The 27,684-nt window shown below is 41.0% G+C and overlaps 1 protein-coding gene and 2 long non-coding RNA genes across 5 annotated transcripts in view; all 3 read right to left on the reverse strand.

Annotated features, from left to right (window-relative positions):
* Window positions 1-27,684, reverse strand: part of fcho1 (FCH and mu domain containing endocytic adaptor 1) — a 127,970-nt gene that overhangs the window by 67,238 nt on the left and 33,048 nt on the right. The window lies entirely within an intron of this gene.
* Window positions 9,643-11,639, reverse strand: LOC143117431 (uncharacterized). The gene is made up of 2 exons (XR_012985978.1): window positions 11,468-11,639; window positions 9,643-10,772 (listed from the first exon to the last, which is right to left on the reverse strand). It is a non-coding gene; the product is annotated as an uncharacterized LOC143117431 (long non-coding RNA).
* On the reverse strand, window positions 14,837-21,338 carry LOC143116530 (uncharacterized). Its single transcript, XR_012985826.1, has 4 exons — window positions 21,252-21,338; window positions 20,263-20,422; window positions 15,420-15,552; window positions 14,837-15,098 (listed from the first exon to the last, which is right to left on the reverse strand). It is a non-coding gene; the product is annotated as an uncharacterized LOC143116530 (long non-coding RNA).

A 27,684-nucleotide genomic window follows, 5' to 3' on the forward strand; every position in this document is an offset into this window, starting at 1 on the left:
TATCAACAATCAAGGTGCGCATTATTTAAGTCACGATGCATAGGTTATTTTTTAGCGTTCAAGCCAACAGATAAAGTGAGGTATCCTATGTCGTAAGACGCACAAAAAGTGCCTGTAGCCTACTTGTTTTGAACATGCTGACATTTGCAAAGTCCTCAACTCCTGTCGCCTTTCAAAGTTGGCTAGACCATCGTTTCTCAAACTTTGGGCCGCGGACGAGCACCGGCCGCAACGTGGACACTGCTGGTGGAGTGAAATTATTCCCGGGTGTACTTTGGAGTGGGTAAGACTGTTTTTAGTGGCAGGCTAGCACATACCGTTGACTTGCGCTAGCCTAGCACCTGCGAACTCTGCAATTAGAAGGACTGGATGAAACGTGTTGAAAACAGTCTCCACTGATAAATATCACACTTGCTTACTTGGAAATGAGGTCCTATGTCCAAAATCCTGAACCACCCCTTTAATGACCTCAACCTGTCACTGCAGGGGAGCATGACGACGGTCTTTAAACTGGCAGAATAAAGTTGCATTTAAAGCCAAGCTTGATTTGTGGGTACGACGAGTGGATCGGGGTATGTTCCAAACAGTAGTGGGGGTTTTGGGAGAGACTGAGGCAGGGCCCTTTCTCTCGCAGCTGGTGCGCGATCACCTTGTTGCGCTTTCAAATGAGTTTGAGCGTTACTTCCCATCCTCCAAAGATCCACGGCAAACCAATGAGTGGGTCCGCAACCCATTTGTCAAAATCCCCAATAGTCCTAACTTGTCAGCGCAGGAGGAAGAGCAGTTGATCGAAATTGCAAATGACGGTGGTCTTAAGAGTGTGTAGGCTATGAGGAAACCTCTCTGGCGGGTTTTTGAATGAAAACCAAAGCAGAATATCCCGAGATAGCCGTAAAAGCGCTGAAAACGTTGCTACCATTTCCCACCACGTATATATGCGAGGCCGGGTTTTCGGCAATGACTGCAACTAAGACCAAATTGCGCAATCGACTGGACATTTCAAACACACAGAGGGTGTCACTGTCTTCCATCACCCCCAGATGGAACCTTCTTGTTGCAGGGAAACAAGCACAGGGCTCCCACTGACTATATTCGTAATGCACGTTTAGTTCCCATGTTTTGTTACCATATTTTGTTAAGCATGTTCACACATGATAGATGTAGCTTCAAGTTGTTTTCATAGTTCATATTGTTCAATTTTCACTTCTTCAATTTTACGTTTTTCACATTTTTAAGAGTTCGTTACCTTCACTGTTCATACATAACTGGAGCTAGTTCTTCTCAAGTAATGACCCCCCCCCCCCCACACACACCGGTCCGTGAAAAACAAATGGGAATCAAACCGGTCCATGGTACATAAAATGTTATGCTACAACACTGGCGACCAGCAAGACCCAGTGGCTGTCTCTGGTCCCAGCGGTCGAGCGGGTGCTGAAGCTGCATCCTGCTCTTCAGTCCTACTTCGGCTCTTTGGACAAGCCCCCAACTACGATTTCCAATGTCCTTGATAATACGGTGTGTGAAGCATGGATGTGGTTCCTTCATAATCAGCAGTCATTATTTAATGACACGATTAAGGTGATGGAGAAGCAGAGAAGCACTGCCGTTCATTCAGCCAGCCATCTCCACACTCTTAAAGGGAAACTCCGAGAGCGGAGGTCCGCTGTCTTCACCGGTGTCAAGGTAGGCCTATCTGTGCTCTGCACCGCTATTCTGCCTGCTTATATTTAACAGGCCTATAGGCTAGTGTTGACTGTTTGCATATGTCTTGACTGTCCCATCCTCAACAGTTTACATATAGGCTATATATACTAAAATGTCCTGTGGCTGCTGGTAATACAACCACATACATTTGCAACATTTTGCAACAAAGTAGACTACAGTATTCTAAATCTGCACGTCAGAATTTTGCAGTTTTTCACTGGGTACAATGTTGGATCTGTGGCTGCTGGTAATAGAACCACATACATTTGCAACATTTTGCAACAAAGTAGATTAATCTGCACATCAGAATTTTGCGGTTTTCGCTGGCTACAGTGTACAGCATGTGGCTGCTGGTAATACACAACCACATAAAAGTGTACTCTAGACTATTAAATTGTTAAATCGCTTTTAAATCGCAGGTGAGGACTTTTCTGAGCGCCCTTGATGATCCAAGGAAGGCAGAGGATTTCCGCAGAACTGTCTGTGATTTCTATGATTGCTGCATCTCCTACATCGAAGAATGGGGAGCACCGTTTAAGGAGTTGGAAGTTCGCTCCTGGACCCTGCTCAACAGTGTCCCTGAATGGGATGAGGTTGAATTATCCCTGCAGTATCTAACGTCAAAATTAGATCAGTGCGACATCGACGAGGCCCAGCTATTTGATGAAACCTCATCCGTGCGGGCATACGCGACAGGGATGGTCGCACAACGGAATACTGAAGCGAAACCAGCGGACGTGCGCTGGGCGGAGATGTTCGCTAATTTCAAAAGCAGGGAGATTCCATACAAAAATATATATGTTTCATTTGTCAGTTCGCCATGTGTCTGCCTGGCACAAATGCTCCCGTTGAGCGGATCTTTTCCTTGATGAATAATACCTGGACTGATGAAAGAAACCGTATGACCGTTCCCACTTTAAAGGCATTGCTTGTGACAAGGGCCAATTTTGACAACACCTGCCCGCAATTCCATAGCAGGCTGTCAGCAAATAGAGCGATTTTGGAGCAAATTCACTCCTCAAACAAATATGTGTAGGGTAATTAGATGAGCGTTTGTTTCTGTGTTGAGGTCTTGTTTTCAGTTCTTGTTTGAGTTCTATGAGGTTGACATCTCACACACACGCACACAGACCTACTAGAGAAGAAATCAATGTGTTCTAATTCTTTGATAAAAAAAAGAAAGCTTCAGTTTTTCCTAAACTTTCTTCAGCTTCTGGCTAATTCCTACAAATAAACAGAGTCCCACACGAAACTAATGCAATGTCTTTTCATATTTTCTCTTAAAATGAATGTGTAAATAGGCCTTTTCCCCTTTAGGCCATGTTGTGAGCAGTAGGCCTAGTCTACGTGCTAAAATTGAGCCTAATAGAGTGTCCCAGTGACTTCCATTTTACTTCCGCTACAAGGGACCTATCTTTCAAAAAAATATGAACGGGAGTTAATGGAGAGATAACAATTATTTTTTGGTCCAGTTTGAATTGTGCCACGAATTTCACATATGATGTGTGCGAATTTAAAAGATAATATTTCACGTCAAGAAAGTACTGTTGTTCGATAGACTTCAAAAGTTATGTTGGTTTTGTGCGAATCCGCTCAGTGGACTACATCTCTTGTCTCGAACGATGTACGTTACCAACGTAATTAACGATAAGATTAGCTGTTATGCAAGTTAACGGTTGCATCTTGCTGCCTGCTATGTCATTTAACATTATCTAATGTACAGTCTATGGACGAATACAACTTACCTGATGTGTTTAATCCTCTGACTCATGGTATTTTCAAAGCATTTGCAAGGAAAGCCCAATTAAGACCTGTTCGTACAATCTAGTGTGGCTGTGAATGAGCTAACGTCACTAGCACGACTGATGGGTTTGTAGTCGTTGGAATTACGATCTTTCACAATGTTGTAATTCAATAGTTACGAAACAAACTGCAAATGATGTCTTTACATGAAAAATTGTCTTTAAAATTGACAATCATATGGGTAATTCAAGGCACAAGTCAACCGGGACCAGAAAATAATTTCTTTTTCGCCATAGACTGGCATTCAAATTTTTTTTCTGTAGTGTGTTTTAACAATACTTTGGTCATATGGTCCGTTTACAAACAGTAAGGTTTTCATCAGGTCCCTTTCCACAGGTTATCAAGAGCCAGATAGTATAACGCTAGTTAAAACGCTACTGGTTAGTGAGCAAATGTAACGTTAACGTCAGTGCTTAGCTGGGAGCGACGTTAGGTTTGAATGTCGTTAGCCAACTTTATCGAAACCTACAGCTAACCGGTCAATTTAAAGTGACGACTTATTAACGTTGATTAGGTGGGTTTCATAACTTTCCTTACATAATAAATATCAACGGATAGGATAAGTGCTAACGTTAACTATTCCCCTAACGTTAGAACTACAGAGTTTGGCTACTTGTGACCTATCAAGCGCTTTCAGACATACGTGTAAGACCGGAGGTTCTGCCGATGTTAAACGGTGGGGCCGTATATCTGAACGACATAACCGGTCATATGGAAGTCCAAATTTACCCGGTGTTTATACTACTCCCCCCCTAGTATTTCCTCCGGACATTATGTAAATGTGCTGTGTCTGAACGAGGAGTAGAACATGTGGTTAAAATTCACACCTAGTGAGAGGGCGTGTTGGTGACGTTTCTTTCGTGCGTCCATGTGGTTAGATCTGACTTAAATGCCAGTGTTATGATGGAGTGGCATAGTGCTGTCCAGAAAATCTCCGACCTGGAAAAATGCAGACATCACGGAGCTACTGTCCATGAGGGCATACAACATTTTGATAGAACACCTGAAGGGAACGTTAGAGACACGTTAGCCTACAACTGCATGGCAAGGACAAACGAATTCAGAAGACTGAATCATCATAAGCAGAAGGCGCTGAAAAGGCAGTAGCCTACAGCAACGTCGTTGACAACAATAACAGGAGTATTTAATAAATTGATAGCCAACACGGTTTTCTGTTCATTGATAGCCTTCATGACCTGCTGAGCTCGCTGATATTTGCTGAGCATATATGCCTAGAGAAAATGAAAACGAAGAAAACCCAACTTTGTTCCAAGCTCCTTACGTAAATGCGACACATGGGGAGAGGATGCTTTTGGAAAAAATAAACCATGAAAAAACTTCACTGTTATTAATGTTAGTATTTTGTTTGTTGCTTAAAAACGTTGTATGATCTTGAAGTCTTGAGTTAGCCTACTGAATTGGCTGGTAGCCTACCATAAAGTTTGTCCATGCTCTCTCTCTCCAACGCAAACCAGATTTGGGGTTCTATTCTGGTACATAACGTTGAAAACAGATAAATGTGTTTATTTGAAGCACACATACAAATACTGTAGGCTAGGTCAATTTCAAGTGCGCACTTAAGTGACTAGCCTACTTCAAGTATTAGCCTATGCACAATAGATTTCTCTTCTTTAGCCTACATAATGCATAGGCTACATTTTGTAAACAAAAAACAGCTGTGACAGGCAGCGGCCGCATATATTCTGCGTCATATCTCGCATCTTGTGAACTCTACAAGCCCCCACCCCTCACTCGACAACCACACGGAGATTCTGTAATGTGCGTGTATGTCGTTCACACATACGTCCGTATAAGGTCAGTAGGTTAGCATCATATCTGAATCATCCGAAGGGTAGGACCTCCGTTTGACAAACCTCCTCATATACTCCGGAGGTTATATCTGAAAGCGCTGATCATTTCATAGCCTAGGCCTATAGTAGAATGCTACATAACATAATGTTTGACGACATAAATGAGTCAAATACACATTCAAATTTTTTTGAAAGATAGGTCCCATGGAGGCAAACGGAAGTGGCGTCACTGGGACACTCTATAGGGAGGGAAAAAATAATGTTACGACAAAAACTCAAAACAATTCAACTGATCCTAAAAATAAGGTATGACCACTTGAAGCAATAGAGGTGACCCCAGTGCCTAACATATGGAAGGCATTAAATTAAGATACCAATGTGCACTGAGATATATTTTTCCGCTAAACTCTAGGAACGCAACCACTAGATGGCGATGAGATTACTTTCCCTCCCTATATCTGCGTCTACCACCTCACATGCACGAGCGCTACGGTCACGCGCAAAGTGTCCCGGTTTTAGGTTCAGGAAATATGGTCACCCTACCCAAGGGGGCAGGCGAATTCCCGGAAGTAGAAGCATCGATGTAGCGGTGGTTATCAACTCTCTGCTAACCCCATAGAACGCCCAGTCATTTAGGATTTTTTTGAACTCCCATAACTTCATATAACATACATCATGTGCCGATATTTTAGCTTCTGTGTTATCTACATAAACAATAAAAGGCAAAACAAGACTCTACTACCTCGTACGTAACGTTAGGTTCCCGTAAGAAGAATGTTTAGCATGTCCGGGTGAAGGGAAGCTAACGCACTGAAGGGAGATAACCGTATTGTTTGGATAAGAAGCGTAGCTGCTAGTCCAGCCAGCACGGAAACTCGTGAACAAGCTATGTAGCCTACAATAGCATTGTAGCCTATGTTAAGGTAAAGCATAGAGGCAAGTAAACCTAATGGAAAAACAGTAGTTTTACCATTAGGTAGTCTACCGATAATCATTTCAGGTTTTCGATGGATTGACGTAGGTCAGAAAAGTGGAAAGAAGATTAGCCTCAAGGCTATAACTTTTTTGTTTTGTTTTACCATGACTGTTTTTAAAGATGATCATGTGTGGTAGTTTCAACATTAACACGACTTGATATCACTTGTGAGGATGATATTAATAATAATACATAAATAAATGTTTAACTTTGATGACTTTGAAGGCGAAGGAAGTGTGAGAAGAATTTCTGTGTATCTATCATATGAGTTACAAGATTCAGTTCGATGGCTAACGTCACGAAGTTAAGTGCGAGTCTGCGCAGTACTGGGGGGACCAACTGAAAAATGACTCAGTACCCTCCCATTGAGAACGACGGAGTCTGTTCGTCCATTTCTTTTACTGTCTATGACCCTACCCTATGCTCATGTGTGAGTGAGCGTGTGTGCGTGTCCGTGCGTGTATGCGTGTCTCTCGAGTATGACCCTATGCTCATATGTGCACGTGTGTGTGTGTGTGCATGTTACCATGCGTATGTGTATGGAAAGCCGTTCAATACAAAACGTCTGTCAAAATAACGCCTCCACGTGTAGATTTTTTACTTCAGGAGTAAAAAATAGACGTCTGAGCGTCAGACGTCAAATTTTTACGTGTGCCACGCGTAAAAACTTTGCGTCTGACGTCAGAGGTAAAAAAATGACGTCTGGGTGATTTGCTGCAATGCCAGAGCCTTTGTGCCAGAGTAGACACAGCATTGGCTGCTGGAAACAGGAAATGCAGCCGCTATAGTTGCAGCAGAAGAAACAAGATGCCAGAGCAATGTGCAGCATATTCCTGCTCAAATCGGCGGACCATCGCAAACAGGGCTCGGGGGATTACTTTTCACAAGTAAGATTTAACATTATCGTACTATTGGTTGTATTTTGTGAATGCAATATAACCAGAGAGTTGAAAAGGAGCAAGGATCTTTGTTATTGTATGTAAATCGTAGCCAGCTAGCTAGGCTACTTGCTCGGTGTTCAGGTGTTCACCCGGCTATGAACTGAGACTTGATGAGTCATATTCCATAACACTGACTTACATTACAACTGACACAAGAATGCTATTGTAGAAATGAATCAAATATTACTAATATAACATTGGCCGGCGAATTTTACACAAGTTGCACAGACTGTAGCCTATTATCGGGCAGTTGCTACTTGTAGCTTAGCTAGTAATAAGTGTGTTGGTGGTAGCTTCACTATTTCCTGAATAAAGTAACTTTTCAATAGCTTAACTTCTTTATATGAAGTAGCTTGGCCAAACAAGCTACACTTTTGTCATGTGAAATTAGCACAATTTAAAGTAGCTTCCTATGTAGTGAACTAGCCTACTGCTGTGTTTGTGTTACTAAGCTTGCTACATTTGACTGGGGAGGTAGTTTTGTGTAGTGTTTTTCATGGCAGAGTAACTGACAGTTTCGCTCACTACAATTCAAAAGTAGCTTGCCCAACACTGTATTATTCACATGTAATTCACCCTAACAAAAATAAGATGCATCTCAAATCCCTTTTTATTCATTTATTTATTTTATATCTCCCCAGAACAACTGCCTTGCTCAAGGACTACCACAAATGAGCTGAACGGTCTCCTCACACCCCTGGAACTGAGGAAGTTGCAGCTCTACATTGCAGTACTGCAGGGCATCTGCTACAATGTGACTGAATATTTGATTTATGAGCTCCACCTTCATCACCTTTTTGGTATGGCAACTGCTCTGCCCATGACCGGAAAGCACTGCAGAGTGTGTGAAAACTGCCCAACGCATCACCGGTTCCTCACTCCCCTCCATCGAGGCCATCCAGGGCGCGCAGCATCATCAAAGACTGTTCTCACCACAACCACAGACTGTTCACCCCACTCTCCTCAGGGAGGCTTTACAGGTCTCTCCGCACCTGAACCAGCAGGTTTAGAGGAAGCTTCTTTCCTGCGATTGTCACCCTACTAAACTCTAGCTCTGCATCCCGGTGACATCCAACGAACTTAAGCCCCCATCACCCCCCGCCCCCGCCTGATGCCTCCTTGACTGTGCTTGTTGAGGTGTCCACGACCATGGTGACTCAAGGCTGCCATGGTCGTAGAGTATATACATACTATATACTATACGACCATGGCAGCCTTGACAGGGACAACAAGGAGACGGACATCCCCCACCCCCTCACAACTGGACTACCCTATCCCATCCATGCCTATCCCATTTATTTACAAACTTATCCATAGCCATATTCTACTGCTCTTCATCCTGCACATACACTTATTCTTAATACTATTATAATGTTACTGTTTCTGCACTACAATGGTACTGTTACCACACTGCACATAGCTGAACATACTGTACATATCTGTTTATATGGTTTATACTAAATATCCATATTTATTCAGTTTGTCTGTAATATATTCACTGCATAATACACTGCATATATCTAATATTTTTCTTACTACTACTATAATGGTACTGCCACTACATTGCACATATCTGTACATGTTGTTTATATTACATGGCCATATTTATTCTGCTCTTCTAAGGTTACTGCTAATACACTGCACATACTTATATTTAATTTATACTACTCTAAACCACCTTCTGAAAACAACTGTATACTGTCTACACTGCACTATATCTTTTGTCTTTCTATGCACCAACTACTTTGTATATCACATCGCACTTTTCTGCTTTTTTGCACTTCTAGTTAGACACAAACTGCATTTTGTTGTCTCTGTACTTGGACTCTGCACAATGACAATAAAGTTGAATCTAATCTAATCTAATCACCTGCATTTGCCACTCTGTCTCCCATTTTCCCACTGTCTGGATGACTCGGTCTTTTATGGAGTTTACCCAGTTTCATTATGTACTGCCACCTGCTGTCTGTAGCACTTTTGTTCAGTCTAAGTGTATCGAAGCAATTTTAGCAAGGTAGACTGGGAACATACAAAATTACATGCACCAGTTGTGCATGTACTGTCACCAGCATGACAGTAACCTCTGTCTCACTGAGCCTGAGAAGACACTCCCAGATTCTTTACTGATTGCATTGAACAGGGCTGATCTCAGCCGTTTTTAAAATGTTTCTTTATCTCTTTATTTGATCTCTTCATTGGGGCTGGAACCTGTGAACTGTGAATAACACATGCTGGCCTTTTTGTCTTGTATTAATGAACTGTTACACTTACTTATGCCAAAAACCAATGTCTGTTTTTTAACGATCAGAAACAAACCTACAAACTTGCACTTTTCAATGTTTATGGAACTTTTCTAACAGATATTGAACCCAGTTACACCATTTCCTTTACTTATTCCAAACCAATGTCTGTTTATCAAACTTTATTTTTGATGGCACTGAACTTAAATATGAAAACACTTGAAAATGTGTATGGAATTACAACTACATTTAACTCATTACAACTTGTATCAAACCAGTTTTTGTCTATGCTGTCAAACATTATGGATTATGTTCCCAGTTTTGATCTGGGATGTCATCACTTTATATGATATACAGTATCAGAATATTCTATTACTGTTAAGCCACTATGAATATTAAAATACACACAACCATGTTTCCTGTATCAGCTCTTCTACTCTGAGTCAATTTACTCAGGTTTGTCACTCAACCACGTAGCCTACTTGGAATATACCCCTCAGGTGTCTGAATGGATGATCTCACACTCGATCAGTAGGAAAAATGTGGGCAGGGGAAGTGGTTGAGCACTGCTCTTCCATGCCCACATCCACAGCTGAAGTGCCCTAGAGCAAGACACCTAACCCCCTCACTGCTCCCCGAGCGCTGCTGTAGCAGGTAGCTCACTGCTCGGGGTTAGTGTGTGCTTCACCGTGTGTTCACTGTGTGCTGTGTGTGTCACTGTGTGTTCACTGCGTGCTGTGTGTGTTTCACTAATTTGTGTGTTTCACTAATTCACAGATTTGGATAAATGCAGAGACCAAATTTCCCTCACGGGATCAAAAGAGTGTATATATACTTATACAGAAAGGTTCCATAAATATTTAAATGAGATCAGCCATTCAGACACCTGAGGGGTAGGCTATTCCAAGTAGGCTACGTGGTTACGGGTGCAGAGAGACCTGTAACGCCTCGCTGAGGGGAGTGGGGTGAACAGTCTGTGGTTGGGGTGAGAACACTCTTTGATGATGCTGCGCGCCTTACGCAAGCATCGCTTGCCCTGGATGGCCTCGATGGAGGAGAGTGAGGAACCGGTGATGCGTTGGGCAGTTTTCACACCCTCTGCAGTGCTTTCCGGTCATGGGCAGAGCAGTTGCCATACCAAAAAGGTGATGAAGGTGGAGCTCATAAATCAAATATTCAGTCACATTGTAGCAGATGCCCTGCAGTACTGCAATGTAGAGCTGCAACTTCCTCAGTTCCAGGGGTGTGAGGAGACCGTTCAGCTCATTTGTGGTAGTCCTTGAGCAAGGCAGTTGTTCTGGGGAGATATAAAATAAATAAATGAATAAAAAGGGATTTGAGATGCATCTTATTTTTGTTAGGGTGAATTACATGTGAATAATACAGTGTTGGGCAAGCTACTTTTGAATTGTAGTGAGCGAAACTATCAGTTACTCTGCCATGAAAAACACTACACAAAACTACCTCCCCAGTCAAATGTAGCAAGCTTAGTAACACAAACACAGCAGTAGGCTAGTTCACTACATAGGAAGCTACTTTAAATTGTGCTAATTTCACATGACAAAAGTGTAGCTTGTTTGGCCAAGCTACTTCATATAAAGAAGTTAAGCTATTGAAAAGTTACTTTATTCAGGAAATAGTGAAGCTACCACCAACACACTTATTACTAGCTAAGCTACAAGTAGCAACTGCCCGATAATAGGCTACAGTCTGTGCAACTTGTGTAAAATTCGCCGGCCAATGTTATATTAGTAATATTTGATTCATTTCTACAATAGCATTCTTGTGTCAGTTGTAATGTAAGTCAGTGTTATGGAATATGACTCATCAAGTCTCAGTTCATAGCCGGGTGAACACCTGAACACCGAGCAAGTAGCCTAGCTAGCTGGCTACGATTTACATACAATAACAAAGATCCTTGCTCCTTTTCAACTCTCTGGTTATATTGCATTCACAAAATACAACCAATAGTACGATAATGTTAAATCTTACTTGTGAAAAGTAATCCCCCGAGCCCTGTTTGCGATGGTCCGCCGATTTGAGCAGGAATATGCTGCACATTGCTCTGGCATCTTGTTTCTTCTGCTGCAACTATAGCGGCTGCATTTCCTGTTTCCAGCAGCCAATGCTGTGTCTACTCTGGCACAAAGGCTCTGGCATTGCAGCAAATCACCCAGACGTAATTTTTTTACCTCTGACGTCAGACGCAAAGTTTTTACGCGTGGCACACGTAAAAATTTGACGTCTGACGCTCAGACGTCTATTTTTTACTCCTGAAGAAGTAAAAAATCTACACGTGGAGGCGTTATTTTGACAGACGTTTTGTATTGAACGGCTTTCCATATGTGTGTATGTCTCAGGCATGTCCCTGTGCTCATGTGTGCACGCGTGTGTCTCGCGGGTCTGGTCACAAGTGATATTTAAATCAACCCGATCGCAACTCGGACCGCGAGTGATTAGCGCGATTAATTAAGACAAAATTATACCCGACCCGCGGATGTGAATGTGCGCTTTTGGTTGTAGCCTACCATGCAGTGTGACAGTAGGCCATTTCTATGAAACAAACTAATTTATTTGCTAAACTTTATGCAATAGAACTACACACAACTAGGCATGCAGGACATAATGTTTGCGTAGGAGAGAGAATGAGAATAAGACTAGAGCGCAAGCACGCGCGCAACCAGCTAACAAGGATTAGCTAAACACTAAGACAAGACTTCAAGGCCATGGACATACATTTTTCTTTCGATAACAGAAATGGTGAAGGCAGCAAGGTAGGCAAGAGAGATACATTGCTGGTCAAAACGTTAGCATAACAACTGGTTTATAATGCTGAATGAAGCACAAAGCTTTACTGACCCAAATACCCAGTCAGCACACATACGTCTCCAAGACGTCTGGAAAAGATCTCAACAGCTTAATTACATCGCGTTCCATTTAGAACGTCTTATTTTGATCTTACAAACAGCGGCGGCATCTCACTGTCAATGTGTGTAATAGTTCTACATCTCCTGGAGATCTTAATGTCTTAAATATGATCGCGTTCCATTTAGAACGTCTTATTTTGATCTTACAAATGTCGGCGCTATTTCACCGTCAAGATGCATTTTAGTTCTACATCGGCTGGAAATCTGTATGTCTAAAATACGCTTTATTCCAGTATAGCCTACGTCATCTGCTAGGTGTAGAAATATTATGTGCTGGCTGATCACCATCTTACCTTCAAAAGGCTGTCATTTGACATCACAGCAGCACTTCGCACATAGCTAACGATTTGATGTAACACATCCTAGCAAGTCTGAATGGATATAAGCAAGCACACATCCTGAATGCTATACCAGTTTAACATGGCAAATTCAATTGTGCAGGCTATAGCAAAGTATCCAGTGATTTTAATTCTTACAAAACAGCCATTATCACCATACAATCAATCTAAATTTCGAGAGTTTTAGAGGTTCCTACCATTTTGTATAGTTGCTTGTAAGTGTATGCAAGTAGCCTAAAGGTCATGGTTTTTCATAGATGCTTTTGACAATATTTACAGAGCAAACCAATAACTCACACATTTTATTATTTTACTACACATTAATCAAACATTTGTTAAACACTGCTTGACACCTTATGGTATAGTATAAGTATACTCTTTTGATCCCGTGAGGGAAATTTGGTCTCTGCATTTATCCCAATCTGTGAATTAGTGAAACAGACACAGCACACAGTGTACACACAGTGAGGTGAAGCACACACTAATCCCGGCGCAGTGAGCTGCCTGCAACAGCGGCGCTCGGGTAGCAGTAAGGGGTTAGGTGCCTTGCTCAAACAACCCTCCGGTTACAGGTCCGAAGTGCTAACCAGTAGGCCATGGCTGCCCCACTGAGACATGCTGTAATTCCAAAACTAGCAATATGTTTTATATATATAAATATATTCATTTATGAAAACAAAATAGACAAATAAACAGACCATTTAAGCAAGCTCAACATTAATCTGGGGAGTTTCAGGACAAATTCTTACGAATTTGTAAAATGACAATGATTTTGATCAGCATGGCCATGTGAACATTCTCATAGCAGTAGTAAATGGGGGAGGGGGGGGGAGAGATGTACATACATGATCAATGTATCTAACAAACACAATCAGTAAATCAATCTACAGTACAGTTGGTCGTCAAGCAATAATTGGTGGCTCGCATGGTAGCTTTGGCAAGATTTCGGCAAATTTGGTTTTACTCATTTTGAGTAGGCCTAAACCTGCCTAAACTGTTCGCCAAAGGCAATCACCTCTGGCCCCAGCTTGATAAAAACAAAAGTAGGCTCTGATTTAGCCTAGTCTACTGTATGACTTCAACAAGGTGATCTTAAGTTTCGTTCTGCTTACAGTATCTTACTGCGACTGCAACGCCTTTGAATGCAATCCGCTGCCCTGTTTACAAATGCTACAGCAGACTTAAACTGCCACCTTGTGGCGATAAGTTGTAATAATTTCACGCAGGTGCATGACTCACGGAAAGCACGAATGAAGTGGCCACTTCTAAATGGGACCCACTGTATGTGGTAACAGTCAATACATTTTTTGAAATGTGATTCATAAACATAGAATACTGCACTACAAAAACACAAACATCTAAATTATACTTCCCCCTTCACCCAAATAGAGTAATGAAGGTGAAAGGAAGTTATTAAGCCTTAATGGTGCCTCCTAAAGAGGGCATTGTCAAACATGCTACTACTAATACTAAAAATACAGCATGAAGAAAGTCAAGGACATGCATGCCAGCTTCCACTCATCCCAGTATTAAAGTAAATCTGGTCTTAAATGAAAATGTATTGGCTGTTTTATTTCTTTTTTGTGGGATGTCCAATTTATATGTAGAAATGCACATTTGCAAAGGTGACTTAGTATGTTGTCGTAAAAGTGTCTCTCCTTTTGATTTTGCACTGCCAAAGTGGCTCGTGAAAAAAATTGTGAGGATCGATCACTGCTCTAGCCAGTGTTTTCTAAGCCTGGATGATTACCACACACAGCTCTTTTTAGGGCTGGTTAAGGCACTTTTCAGGTTTGTCCAGGCAACACAAACTCACATATAATGTTTCTGAGGATTGCCACTCATGTAGAGAACACAAATAGAGGACTGGCACTACACCATCTAGGTACCTACATGAAAGGGTGGATAGAGCACTACCACATTTAAGATTCATTGTCTGATGGGCATAACAGAAAATTTGTATTCCAAGTATGCATCTTGGGGCCCTTCTACAGAGCACTTTCGAAAATATTTCTTCATGATTTATCCTTAAAAGCCTTATGGTGAGCTTACACCATACGATTTTCAAGCAATTGCAGTCGGCGATTACATTTCCAAAGACGAAATGAAATCATGGGAGTTTACATAACATCTTAACACCAGGACCAGTGTCCCCATGTTATTTTCAGAAGTCTATGGAGTGACCAGAGGTAAACCTCTAAAGGTGATTGTGTGCTCCTTTATGTGTGATGCTTCAGCTCTGCACCAATCAATGTTCTTGCTGTGAAGAGATGTCAGCTCTCCCAAGACACACTCAACACCTCACAGTGGCACAGGTCTGCCAAGATCGGCACACTTGACTTCTAGCTCGAGTCCTTTCTGTATGGAGCATAAATAAAAAATAATGTAAAGTAAATATACATTTGGCCATCCTAACCACTAAAAAAAAAAATGACACATGGTATACCACCCCCCCCCCCCCCCCAGTGATTAATATACAAGTGTGATTGGTTCAAAAAATAAAAAATTGGATCTACCTCATACGTGTTCAAATAACAATTTTAATGGTCATTCTGAATTACGTAGGACAATGGGAAATCCAGCCAAGCAGTGGAATAAGAAGTTTTAATCTAAAACGTGTTTAAGCTGCTGAAAGTGAACAAGGTATATGAAAGATGAGTATGAAAGCAAAATTCTTACAACAGGGTTGCGCTATTCAGTGGCAGCAACAGCTTCAAGTATCCTCTTCCCAGGTTGACCTCCAGTTGATCCTTGTTCCTCCTGAAGGTCAGGAGCACTTAACAGAGTAGTGTGGTGTGCATCACAAATACTCCTAAAAGGAATCATAAAAGATAATAATTTTAAGGATACAATTTCAAAAGCAGTGTTATGCATGAACCAATTTCATTTTCTATTAACCGTGAATTGAACTTAACACATTCCTAACATAATAACTTCATCTAGCTCAGATAGTTCAGACTCGGAATCAATTTAGGTCCAGCTTGGTAACACATGATTATTGTTTTAGTCGTGATTAAAATAGGTAACACAATATCCACAACAACTGGAGATGGTAGTGATGGAAAGCTGATTATTAAAGGACTTGTTAAAGGTTTAAGTTAGGGCTGAATTGATTACTCGAGTAACTCAAAATAATTAAATTCTGTATTTTAAACATGAAAATACTTAAGTACTGCACTGTATTGTAGAATAACTGCACTGTGAAAACAGCAGTTTTTTGTAAATTAGGTTATTTGGTAGGAAAGGTAGATGCTGCAGATGCACAAATCTACATAAAATAAATGAAGTTACTTTTAAGTGACTAGGGCTAGTTTACAGCTTAACATTTATTGTGCATATTAATCAATTTGCACCTAAAGCAAAATATATTTTACCAATTAAATACATTAAATATTTTGTTACTCGATGAAATAATCACTAGAATAATAGATTCCAAAAAGACTCAGAGCTGTAGCCCTAGTTTATTTGAAGAGAGAAACCAGAAGCACTCACTGTCTTTCTTCATTTAAAAAATATGAACTGAACGAGTCAATTGAAAATAACTATGAAGGTTAATTTATGCATTTTCTAATCACATCACGACCTGAAGAGTGATTTCAAATGACATTTCCCGAACACAGGAGATGGACAAAGGAGATGCATGAAAAAGGCAAGTCATTTTCCTCACCTCTGGACGAAGATAGATATTTACTTAACAAATGGTTGTAATGCATTTGATGGTATTGCCTTCCATTGCTTAGGTGCTAGGTCAACCTAACCCACTAAGTTAGCAAAGGCAGAGGTGTAGCCCGTTACAATTCAGCGAAATGATGGGGGAATAAATTGAAGAGTTCAGTGCCATGCGAGCACTTCACTTATCAGATTTTTTAACAGAATACTGCACATCTAAAAGTCGCGTGCTTGCCAACCAGCCCCAACTACCAAAAAAATCTGCGCAGACGTTGGTGGTGATAACGACAAGAGACAATCTTTGTTGTATATAGAGATATATATAGTTAGCGTTTTAGATTAATTCAGATAATATTAGATAGCGTTAGATAGTTTAAGCCAATTTTTCCCTCCTTGAGCTGTTGAAAAGGTAAGTGTAATGATAGTGACTACAAAGTTAGTCACTTTAGTGTGCTAACGTTAACGCTAGCATGCTAACGTTATTAGCCAACGGCAACAGTGACGTTAACCTTTAGAACGCGAGCGCCTTTGATCTCCATTGATAATGTCAACAACTTCACCTGTCGTTAACGTTATCCAATAACACGACATGTAGATAAATGTCATGAATAACGTAAATGTTGTGCTTAAACTCATCTATACGAAAATAAATTTAAGTCATTAAAAGGGTCGATTTACTACGGGAAATCGACGGGTGGACATGTCGGTCCATTCTACATAATATTGTACCCAATACTGCAACTAATTTTTTTACATTACGCTTAGGAAACAATTCTGCTAACCTTGCTATGCCACGTGAAAATCCATCGACCACCAACAGCATCCACCAGCTGGCAAATCCGCGGCGCAGCAACTGAGCACTGTGTCGCCCTCCCTCCGTTTTAAAGGCATTAAACCGGAAGTGAATTACAGGCAGCCTCTAGCTTTTAACCAACCTGAGCGCAGTTCATTGATTACTTTGTTGGCATAGGCCTTATAAGAATGCATAGGCTTTTTTCGACGTGGAGGGACTAGGGCAATACCATTTTAATATATTACACAACACGTTATTTAATGTTAACACTTAAATTCATCCTAATTTCACTGTGTCAAATTAAATGTAATTGTCAATCGTTGCCACACTATGCCATAGACCTCTCCAGAATAAGTCCCGCCTCCGTAACTTCCGTATCCATCCAACTTCCGGGCGTGGATTGTCTATGGGGAATAACATGGCGTTTCGAAATATCATACCGGTAAAACATCTGTAGGTAGCGAAGTTGAAAAAGCCGGTGGGCAGATTGGCCTACACACTTCTGCCATATAGTTTCCACTGGATTTTTTGATTGTCGGTGCCGTTTAAGTAGTATACTATAGACTATACTACTCAAACGGCACCGAAAATCAAAAAATCCAGTGGAAACTAGATGGCAGAAGTGTGTAGGCCAATCTGCCCAGCAGCTTTTTCTACTTTGTCACCTACAGAGTTTGACAGGTACGATCTTTCAAAACGCCATGTTATTTCCCATAGACAATCCACGCCCGGAAGTTGGATGGATACGGAAGTTAGGAGGCGGGATATATTCTGGAGAGGTCTATTGAAACTAATTTTGTGTTTGTTTTTTCCCCTTCCATTTGCATGTATATGGGACACTGAAGACCATTTCAAGCTCACAGCAAAGGTATCAGCCTAATTTCTTTTTCAATAGTGGCCAATACACACAAAAATGGCCTCTTATTGGAGTAAAAGAAGGAGAGTCTTGTCAAACATCCCTTACTGGCACTGTCCTGATGGTAACACAGTTTCCAATCGAATACATGCATTGAATACATGTACTCTTTGGGTGTAACTCGGAAACTTATTGTGTTCTGGATGAAGGGAAAAAATCTGGCCACTAGACAGCCATCATATATATATATATATATATATATATATAGTAATAATTTCTGATAGGACGACAGGCATCACATGAGTGGGAATATCCTAGGACATTCCCTCCCGGCATCACTGTCAATGTAACTGCCATCTTCTGACTAAAAGAAAATCTCACTTTTCTGTATTACAGCACTGGATGCAAGACCCCCAGAACATCCCAACCGGCCACTTCCCAAATCGAAGCATGCGTAAGTCATAAGATGGAATAGATAGGAACTGGAACAGAAACACTGTATTGTAGACAATAAATTATACAACAGTTATTAGCTTTCCTCATATTACTCAATAATTTCTGATAGGACAACAGGCATCTTAGGACATTCCCGCTCGGTATCTCCGTTAATATCTCTGCAATTTAAAATTTGTGACTTATATTGATATTGTATGTCTTTCCTTCCATAACTAATCCACCAGCCACATACGGTCATAACACACAGGAGGAGTGGCAGACCAATACCCAAGGTGAGTTCATATGTAACTGAATCAAGTTTTTTGTGTAGTTCTCACGAAACATGTAAGGGATAACGACCGCCGAGGTGTCCTGTTCTACAGAAACGAAACAAGCGGTTCCAAACTTTACAACTTTCTTTAGCCCTAACAGTGATAGCACGGACAGTTAGCTTGTTTACAGTTGATTCCATTGTTGTGAAAGCCTGCTTACAGGCTTAACTGTTGTCCTACTATGAATGTTATGGTTACCATTCATAAGCATTGATATGGAACGGTGATTAAACTTTTTTTTTTATCAGATCTACTTCAAAAAGAGTATTTCTTCTCTCCGGGTGATAAATGTAAATATCCGTCTTCTGACTAAAAGAAAACAAATGTTTAACTTTTTTTTAACTAATTTTCTGTGTAACAGCATTAGATGTCACACCCCCTGACCGTCCCAACTTGTCACTTCCACATCAAAGCATGCGTAAGTCATAAGAGAAACAAACCACATAGGAACTGGAATAGAAACACTGCATTGTTAAAGTATATCAATTATGCTAAGTGAGGGGGTTACAAAGATTAATGGTAGTGGTGGTAGTTAGAGTTGTCATATTGTAAAAAGACATTTACCTCCCTTTTGCTCTTCACAGCAACATATCAAGACCTCTACTCCAGAGGAGAATCCAGGCAACCAGCCTGTATAGTAAGTATATATACTCTTTTGATCCCGTGAGGGAAATTTGGTCCCAATCCGTGAATTAGTGAAACACACTCAGTGAGGTGAAGCACACACTAATCCCGGCGCAGTGAGCTGCCTGCAGCAACAGCGGCGCTCGGGGAGCAGTGAGGGGTTAGGTGCCTTGCTCAAGGCCACTTCAGCCGTGCCTACTGGTCGGAGTTCGAACCGGCAACCCTCCTTTTTTTGAGCAGTACATTATTGAAATATTATTAAAAAAATAGGTAATTTTCGATACCTACGATCTACGATAACTTAGTAGATCAGCACAGCAAAATTGATGTTAACGTTTTTTCTGCATTACATTTTTCAAGAGTTTCCTCAGCCTGGCGAATGGGAACAGCCGTCAACTAACAATGGTAAGCCTGCACCAGTAAAACGACTCAAAAACTAGAACATAAAAACAAATGGTCAGCAATGTCTCTGCCTTGGATACATGCGATTGTGCCAATGTGTCTCGGCCGACCATTTGAGATCAGACCACCCAATACACATTCTAAAAATATGTAAACTGGCCCTTTTGTTGTGTTCTTTCAGCATGTGAAAATACACAGCAGGGGTGGCGGCGTAGCATGAACATGCCATGTACACGTAAGTGTTTGCTGTTATTGCCATTCGTCATTCAGTCTGGGAGCAGTGCAATTTGATTGCTTGACAATCACAAACTTTAAGTCATCTATAATATTTATTATTAACAATATATTTACAATATTATTAACTAGAATGTACTGTTGTTCTTAGCCATGAATCTGTGTTTTAATACTCACATCTTGTTCATGCAGCCTTTGAAAGGGTGCTTCTACAAGCGGTCCTGAGAGATGGACCTCCAAATACGCCATCTCACAAACATGGTGGAGAGAGACTCCTTTTCACTTCCCCTTCAGACGATGGAGGACCTTGACAGGCTTGAGGACAACCTCCAAAACCCTGACAACAAAAAGATGGTAAGACTGAGTAGACTTGAATAATTAAGAAATTACACTTGATAATTAAAGGAGACATTACATTAGATATTCGAAATTATTCTGTCTATTTCAATACTTTATGTTCATATAATATTAGGCAACTAAAGTGTGTTAAGTCCTCAGAGTCCACAGAACGGTGTTCCTGTGTGTCTGAATGCATCTTTTGACTATATTTATTTATCTAGGGTAGCTACAACAATTGGCACTTTGTACACTCACTGCCCATACACTGAGCTACTTTCACACAGATTTCCAATGCCTATAGCTAGCCCACATACCATTTCACTCTTATGAAAATATATATTAAAATATTCAAGCCCATCTTATGTGGAGAGCTCAAATAGTAGAACAAGAACCAATATTTGAACATGTAAACGAAAAAAAATTATGACAATTCACATTGTGCTAGGTAGGCCTAGTTGCGAAATGTAGGCTATGCTAATTTAAGATTATGTTATTTAGGAAACACGCCAAACCAATTTACAAAACAATAAGCAAGTATCAAGAAACAAGTGGGAATATCAATTAATCAAGCATTGCAGTTGGTCTAACACACAAAATAATCAGTTTACAGTAAATCGCTGAGTTAAACATACAGTAAAGTGCACATGCAGGCAAGTACACGGCCACGTGGGCGATTGTAGCCTAAACGGCAGCTGTCTTTCAAATAATTATTAAATACATAAATGAGGCCTGTACATTTACACTCATCACACAATTTGATCCAAAGGCAAGTAACACTAGCTTACACTTACCCTAAAATAAGAGTAGCCTATTTTAACTTAACTTACCCAAGCTCTCGTCCACCAGACACTGTTGCTGTGTTGCTCCCATAGATTGTAAAAGGTTGCTCCTTAACTAACTTTGTCCAGTTGTGGAAATGACGAAATTGTTTGTTCTCACACCGATTCTGTTTCTCTCTCTTGTCCAGGCGCAGCTGTGAGAAATCCGATGCTCCAATCAACGGATGCGGAGGCAGAGAAGCACCTGCAGGGTTTTTTGAGATTGGCGCCTGGGCGCAAATCCCTCTAATATTTAATAAATATTTTATATGTTAAATAGCTCCCATTTGTCGTATTTCTTTATAGTAGCCTTAAAGATAATTAGGCTAGGCTAAATAAGGCGGCTGAATGTCGCCAAAGATTATGCAAGACGAAATTAGTATAACATCTTATATACAGCGGGTAAAGGAATAAAAATGATGTCTGCAAGACGTAAAAACGGCATATTTAATACCGTTATAAGATCTTTGTAAGACGTTAAGAAGATGGATGTCCTATTATGACGTATTCATGAGCATCTGGAATACGGCTGCTAAACGCTGTTTGAAGATCTTAACAAGACGTCTCAGATACGTCTGCCAGATGAGCAAACGCTCTCTAGAATACGTCTTACAGCTGTCCAGCAGACCTTTAGAACACATCTCCAAGACGTCTTGCAGACATTCTTTTGCTGACTGGGTACACTGTTTAAAAGTCACAGACACAACGAACTATGGTAACTTTCATGCGCATACCAATGCGCAAACCTATATGGCCTATTGTTATGTGTTGACTTAGTAATGAACAACCCAACAAGCAGTTATGTAAGGGATAATGGACGACATGGTGGTCTGTTCACAGAAGTTAATGCACGGTCGAGGTTGTAAAACGGCCCCGACGCGAAGCGGAGGACCGTTAAAACCTCGTAGTGCATTAACTTCTGTGAACAGACCACCGTGAAGTCCATTATCCCGCTTATTCCACTGTTGCCACTTGCATTGTGTTCATTTCCTGTTACAATTTAAACGTTTTAATCGCTAAAACTGTCTTGTTTGTAGAACTAATTTCTTCCGACACATATCAACTAATTTCTCAACTCACAGGACAAACTGCCGTTACTAGTTCTAAATGGATGGTTGCTACGGCCAAAGGCCAGTCGTTAGTTCCATCTCTCCCGTTGTCAAGCGGGCGTATCCCAAGATTCTGATGAACTTTAGCTTTGAAACATCGCTATTTTACTTAGCCTGCTGTCATCAATCTAGCTAAAAGCCACCTCCGTCATATGCTACAATGTTGCAATGTTCTGAACGTCTGCATTTTACAGCTCGGATGCAACGTGACAGTTCATTTAAACTTCACAACGAGTTCGGCGAATTAATATAAAGTGTGATACGGCCAAAAAAATGGATCTACTTCATAGGTGTGCAGATAACATACGGTTAATGGTCGTTCTAAATTACGTAGGACAATGGGAAATTCAACCAAGCAGTGGAATAATGCAATTTAACCTTCTAATTATTAAATTAATGTGGCATACAAGAAGTGCCAAACAAAAGGTTTTCCATATCAATCCCCAAAAATCAAAATTACATTCAAAGAAGCACAGTAGAATATCAATACGGGTCAAGCATCTTACTGTCTTTTAGTCTGACTCGTTCTTTGATGCACAGCGCACATCCGTGCCTGTGGGAGTGTCCAAAACGGCTGACCACTGGTGTGGCAACTTCCATGATAGTCCAGGTGCGTGAGCAAGCACATCAGTGACAGTTCGTTATCATAGATCCAAGAAATATATCCAAACCGTCGTGATTTATCTCTGAATCGCGAGTGCACAATGACTTCGATAACATAGCATTAACGGAGCATCCAAGCTTGTTTGTGTCATCGTCTTTTCAAAAAGTAACGTCTCACATCTCTCATGACGCAATTTTACGAGCAATCAACAATGAGCCAATCACCATGTTTGACTCGCATGTGAAGACAATTGAACTTGGTCTGAACTCTTGACCTGATGATTAAACCTTCTGCTGACTGATTAACGGTCCCGTTTAATAGTATACATGCAGACAACACGTGAGGGAATGGAATTCTTAAATTGGAAGGGTAATATTCCTCCTTTGTGCCAGTGAATTATACCCAATCAAACCAAAGTATATCAAAATAAAATACACAATCATGTCAAAATAAAAATATCCATGGCTTGTCCATCACACTATACCCACACACTATCCCGTTTAGATTACTGCAACTCACTTTTCCTTGGTCTCCCCACTAAAACCCTTCAAAGACTACAATATATTCAAAACTCTGCAGCTAGGCTCCTCACCCATACCAGACGATCAGCACACATCACCCCCATTCTCCATCAACTCCATTGGCTACCAGTTCCGTCCCGGATCAAATACAAAGTACTACTACTCACCTTCAAAGCCCTCCACAACCTTGCTCCCCCCTAGATCTGCGACCTCCTGACCCCTTACACTCCTTCCCGCTCACTCAGATCCTCTGACCAAAACCTCTTGGCTATCCCCCGCTCCAGACTCTCCACCCTGGATGGCAGGTCCTTCAGTGCCTTGGCCCCCAAACTCTGGAACTCCCCCCAACCCCTTCGTGCCTGTCCTTCTCTTCCTTTCTTCAAAGCACATCTCAAGACCTTTCTGTTTAATGATCACTTCATCTCCACACCCAACAAATAGTTCCTACAGATAACTTGTCTTTGTTGTATTGTTTTGTTTGTTTGTTATTACAGTGCATGAAAATGCACTGTACTGTTCTTCCTAGGCTTCTTCTTATTATTCCGCTTACCACTTTTTCCATACGCAATTTCTCTTGAACAGTTTAACTTAGAAACTTCATTCAAACTTTGTAACGTAGGTCAGGGCTCCAGACTAACTTTTTGCACTGGTGCGCCTAACTTTTTTTCTTAGGTGCACCAGCACAAAAGTTAGGTGCACCCAAATTTTCAACCACATTGCATTTAACACCGCAGCAGGTTCACTTTTTTCCCTTAATTACTGTCCTATATAGGTTGTCCTATGACTTATGATTTACAATTCTACAAGAAAAGTAACTTAATGAAGTGTTGGTGCTTAAGAGCTTCACTGAGCTGAAATTTAAACTTTAAACATCTCAAGATGTATTAAATAAAAATAACAGTGAGTAAATTAACAGTGCACATCTTTTAAGGGCTTCAAACTGCACATCTCATGGCTCAATGTTTTACATACTATCCTTCATGATCTTTAGGCCATGGCTAAACCAGCTCGCCATGCTAGCATCTTCCATTTTTATGTGATTTTGCAATGATGATTGCAATAATCATTTGACAGCCCCAAAATGCAATTTACTTTTTAATTTTAGTATTTTTAAATTTTCAATAAGAACATGGTTAATGCAGTAACGAAATGGTAGGCCTATTATTATAGGCTATTGCAATGACTTGCCATGCTCGATCTAAATGTGTCCATTCAATTCACCGTACACAATGACCACTGTATACATGCAGGGAATATTCGGGCTTTAAATGTAGCAGCGATGTTCGGTTTGCGCCAAATACCGGATTAAATTGATTGATGCCATCAGAATGAGTTTACACAACTCGCGCGCAAAACAAATATTGCTGTTGAAAACCGGGTTACTCCCTGCATGTAACTGCGGTCAATGACGCACTCCTTTTCGGCGATATCTGTATCTCTGTCGTTCGCGAAGGCCTTGTATGCATTGTTCACAATTTTAAGACGTCTTTTCATCTGCATTGACTCCTATAAATTTTGCGCAAGTGGCATTCCTGTACGTCGGGTTTACGTTCAAACTATTTTTCTGGTGAATAATTATTTCGGACTGAACTTGGTGAAGGGAAGTTTCACTAGGCCTATCGTAGGCAACGATAAACTTGATCATCATCTCGGGCTCGTCTGATCGGTTTGCTGCTGCCAGCCGCTGAAAGGCAGTGGGGAGAGGGGACATTTATCTCGGCCTATGTGACCACACTGTAATGCAACTACATCCACTCTGTTTATCTGACGGGTCTCTGACTTCCCTCTCTCTCTGCAGCACACGCATTTTCAAATTTACACACAGGCACTAGGCCACGGCCAATCAGAGGGGAGGTCCCGCCCTTCACTATCTGTGATTTGTTTAAACCACGATATTGGCCAAATATGTGTCTGTTATTGAACCAAAGGTAGAGTTTCAATGCGGACACTTTTTCCTCTCTCGAATAGCTGGTCGCACCGATTTTTTTTAGTCGCACTTCTGAAAAATTAGGTCGCATATGCGACCAAATTGGTCGCACTCTGGAGCCTTGTAGGTCTTGAAACAGATCAGGTTGCTATGTCTTTTCAACTTTGAAACTTTTATACTTTTTAAACTATTAAAGAAAAACTTTTTAAAAATCCCCATAGACTTAACATTGCCGATTATGACATCATAATACGGCCATTAAGCAATTAGAATCCTATGGCAGGTGTTCAGGCCACCTGCAGCCTCAGGCTTTAAAGGTGCGATTTGTAGGATTGTTACCGAACGTTCTGTAGGCCAAAATCAAAACACTGGTGAACGTTCTCAAGACTACCAGACGCGAGCCTCTTCTGGGTTGCCAGATGTAATGAAGACTTAGCTAACGTTAGTTGACCTGCAGCTGCTTTAACATTTCTCCAACCATGACCCAGCTACACATTACGGAAACAGTGAAAACAAAAAATACCTCTCTAACCAACGTAACATATTTAGCTGAAGTTAGCGATGCAGATGAAGACGTTTAGCCTAGGCTACCTGTTGTGGAGAAATATGGCCAGCTCTGCGTCAGACTTGATATTCTTCGTTTGACGAAGACGTCACCATCTCAGGAAGCTCCTCCGATGTCCACTTAATTTGTTTCTTGTTTTAATTTTGGAAATTTGCCTGCCTCTCGTAGGCGTTCATGACTACAACTGACAGCTGTTGACAGTTGGCCTTTGCTAATTTGGCAACCCAAATAGGAGGACGCGCTAGCCCATTATTAATACGCTATTCTAGAATTAATCGTTCAAAACATAGACGAAAAGAGATTCCAAGAGATTCCGCCCCATAACTCATTTTTTTCATGGGTTTTACGGGGTTTTACGGGTTAGAGTAATGTTGTCAAATAAGCCATTACTTAAATTCATCGTGTTTCCTTACTCTCTGACAACATATGGTGATCATTTTTGGAATGGTTACAGTTTATTTTCCATTATTTCCTACATACTGGACCTTTAAGCATACAATATGGGTCAATTAAGACTACACATCCTATTCAACTGTTTCCTCTGCCCAAAACTGTTTCAAAATAAAAGTCCTCACTATAATAATCCACTGTTAAACAATGTAACCCATTAAACTACTGAACTTTTTACATTCAACTTTTAAACGGTCTACTTTTAAACTATCATTAAACTATATATCTATTAAACTAGCTGTCTATCAACAACTTTTAAACTATCTACATTCAACTTTTAAACTTTTAAACTATATACATTCAACTTTTAAAGGAACACGCCACCCAATGTCAGTAGTAATATATGAAGGGTTCAGATGCAAAAGCCTCTAAATGCCACCTATGTCAAAAATGAGATAAAGATGGTGAGGGGATGCTCTCCACACATAGTATACGTTAATCAAATAATTTAACTTCTAAACCCACTAAATACCACTCTCTTCCTGGTCTGAAATATCGATTTATAGGCAAAAACCTATAGGAGCCTGAATTTAAATGCTCATTTAAAAGAAAAGTGGTCAGACGGATTTAGAGGGTTTTGCATCTGAACTCTTCATATGTTCTTACCTTAACTTTCACGAGTTGAGTCATACCTCTCCCGTGTCGGTACGTGCACTCAAACGCTCTGGTGGACTGTGTTAGCATGTTGCTATGCTAGCGGGCTTTGCCGTAACTAAGCGTAGAAGTAATCAAAAACATCCACGTTTTCCCGACTTAAATACAGTTGCACGAGTAGTTGATAGAAATGCTACGGCCACGCAACATGAAACGTGGTGATTTTCCAAGCGAATAAACAGGAGGACTACAATGTGTGGCGCAATAGCACTTGGGAGTACTTCGACCTAGCGTAGTAGTATTGTTAACACCTAATTGTAGATCCTATCCACCACAGAGTTTAGAATCCATGCTGGATCGACCCTCAGCCTCTCCCTCCCCTCTGAGCGAGAGAGAGGCACACACACTAGAGATGCGCTGATGGGCTATTATTATGACCGCCGCTAGCGAAGCTAGCGAAGCGGTCATATAGGGATTGTCAAAGTTTCCCCCCCCCCCCCCCCCCGTCATCTACTTCCTGAATTTTTGGTCAACCATACCCGGGACACCGAACCACCGGGGCACATGAAATTTGGTGGGTATGTAGCCCCACTAGACTTTTACGGAAAAATTACGTTTCGTCCCCGGGGGCCACAACCCCCCCATCCCCTCCCCCCCCCCCCCCCCCCCGTG

The sequence above is a fragment of the Alosa pseudoharengus genome, unplaced genomic scaffold (genome assembly GCF_046254945.1).
Source record: "Alosa pseudoharengus isolate Yale_2024_CS ecotype anadromous, Long Island Sound unplaced genomic scaffold, YU_APseudo_1.1 YU_APseudo_1.1_scf_11, whole genome shotgun sequence".
NCBI lineage: Eukaryota > Metazoa > Chordata > Actinopteri > Clupeiformes > Clupeidae > Alosa > Alosa pseudoharengus.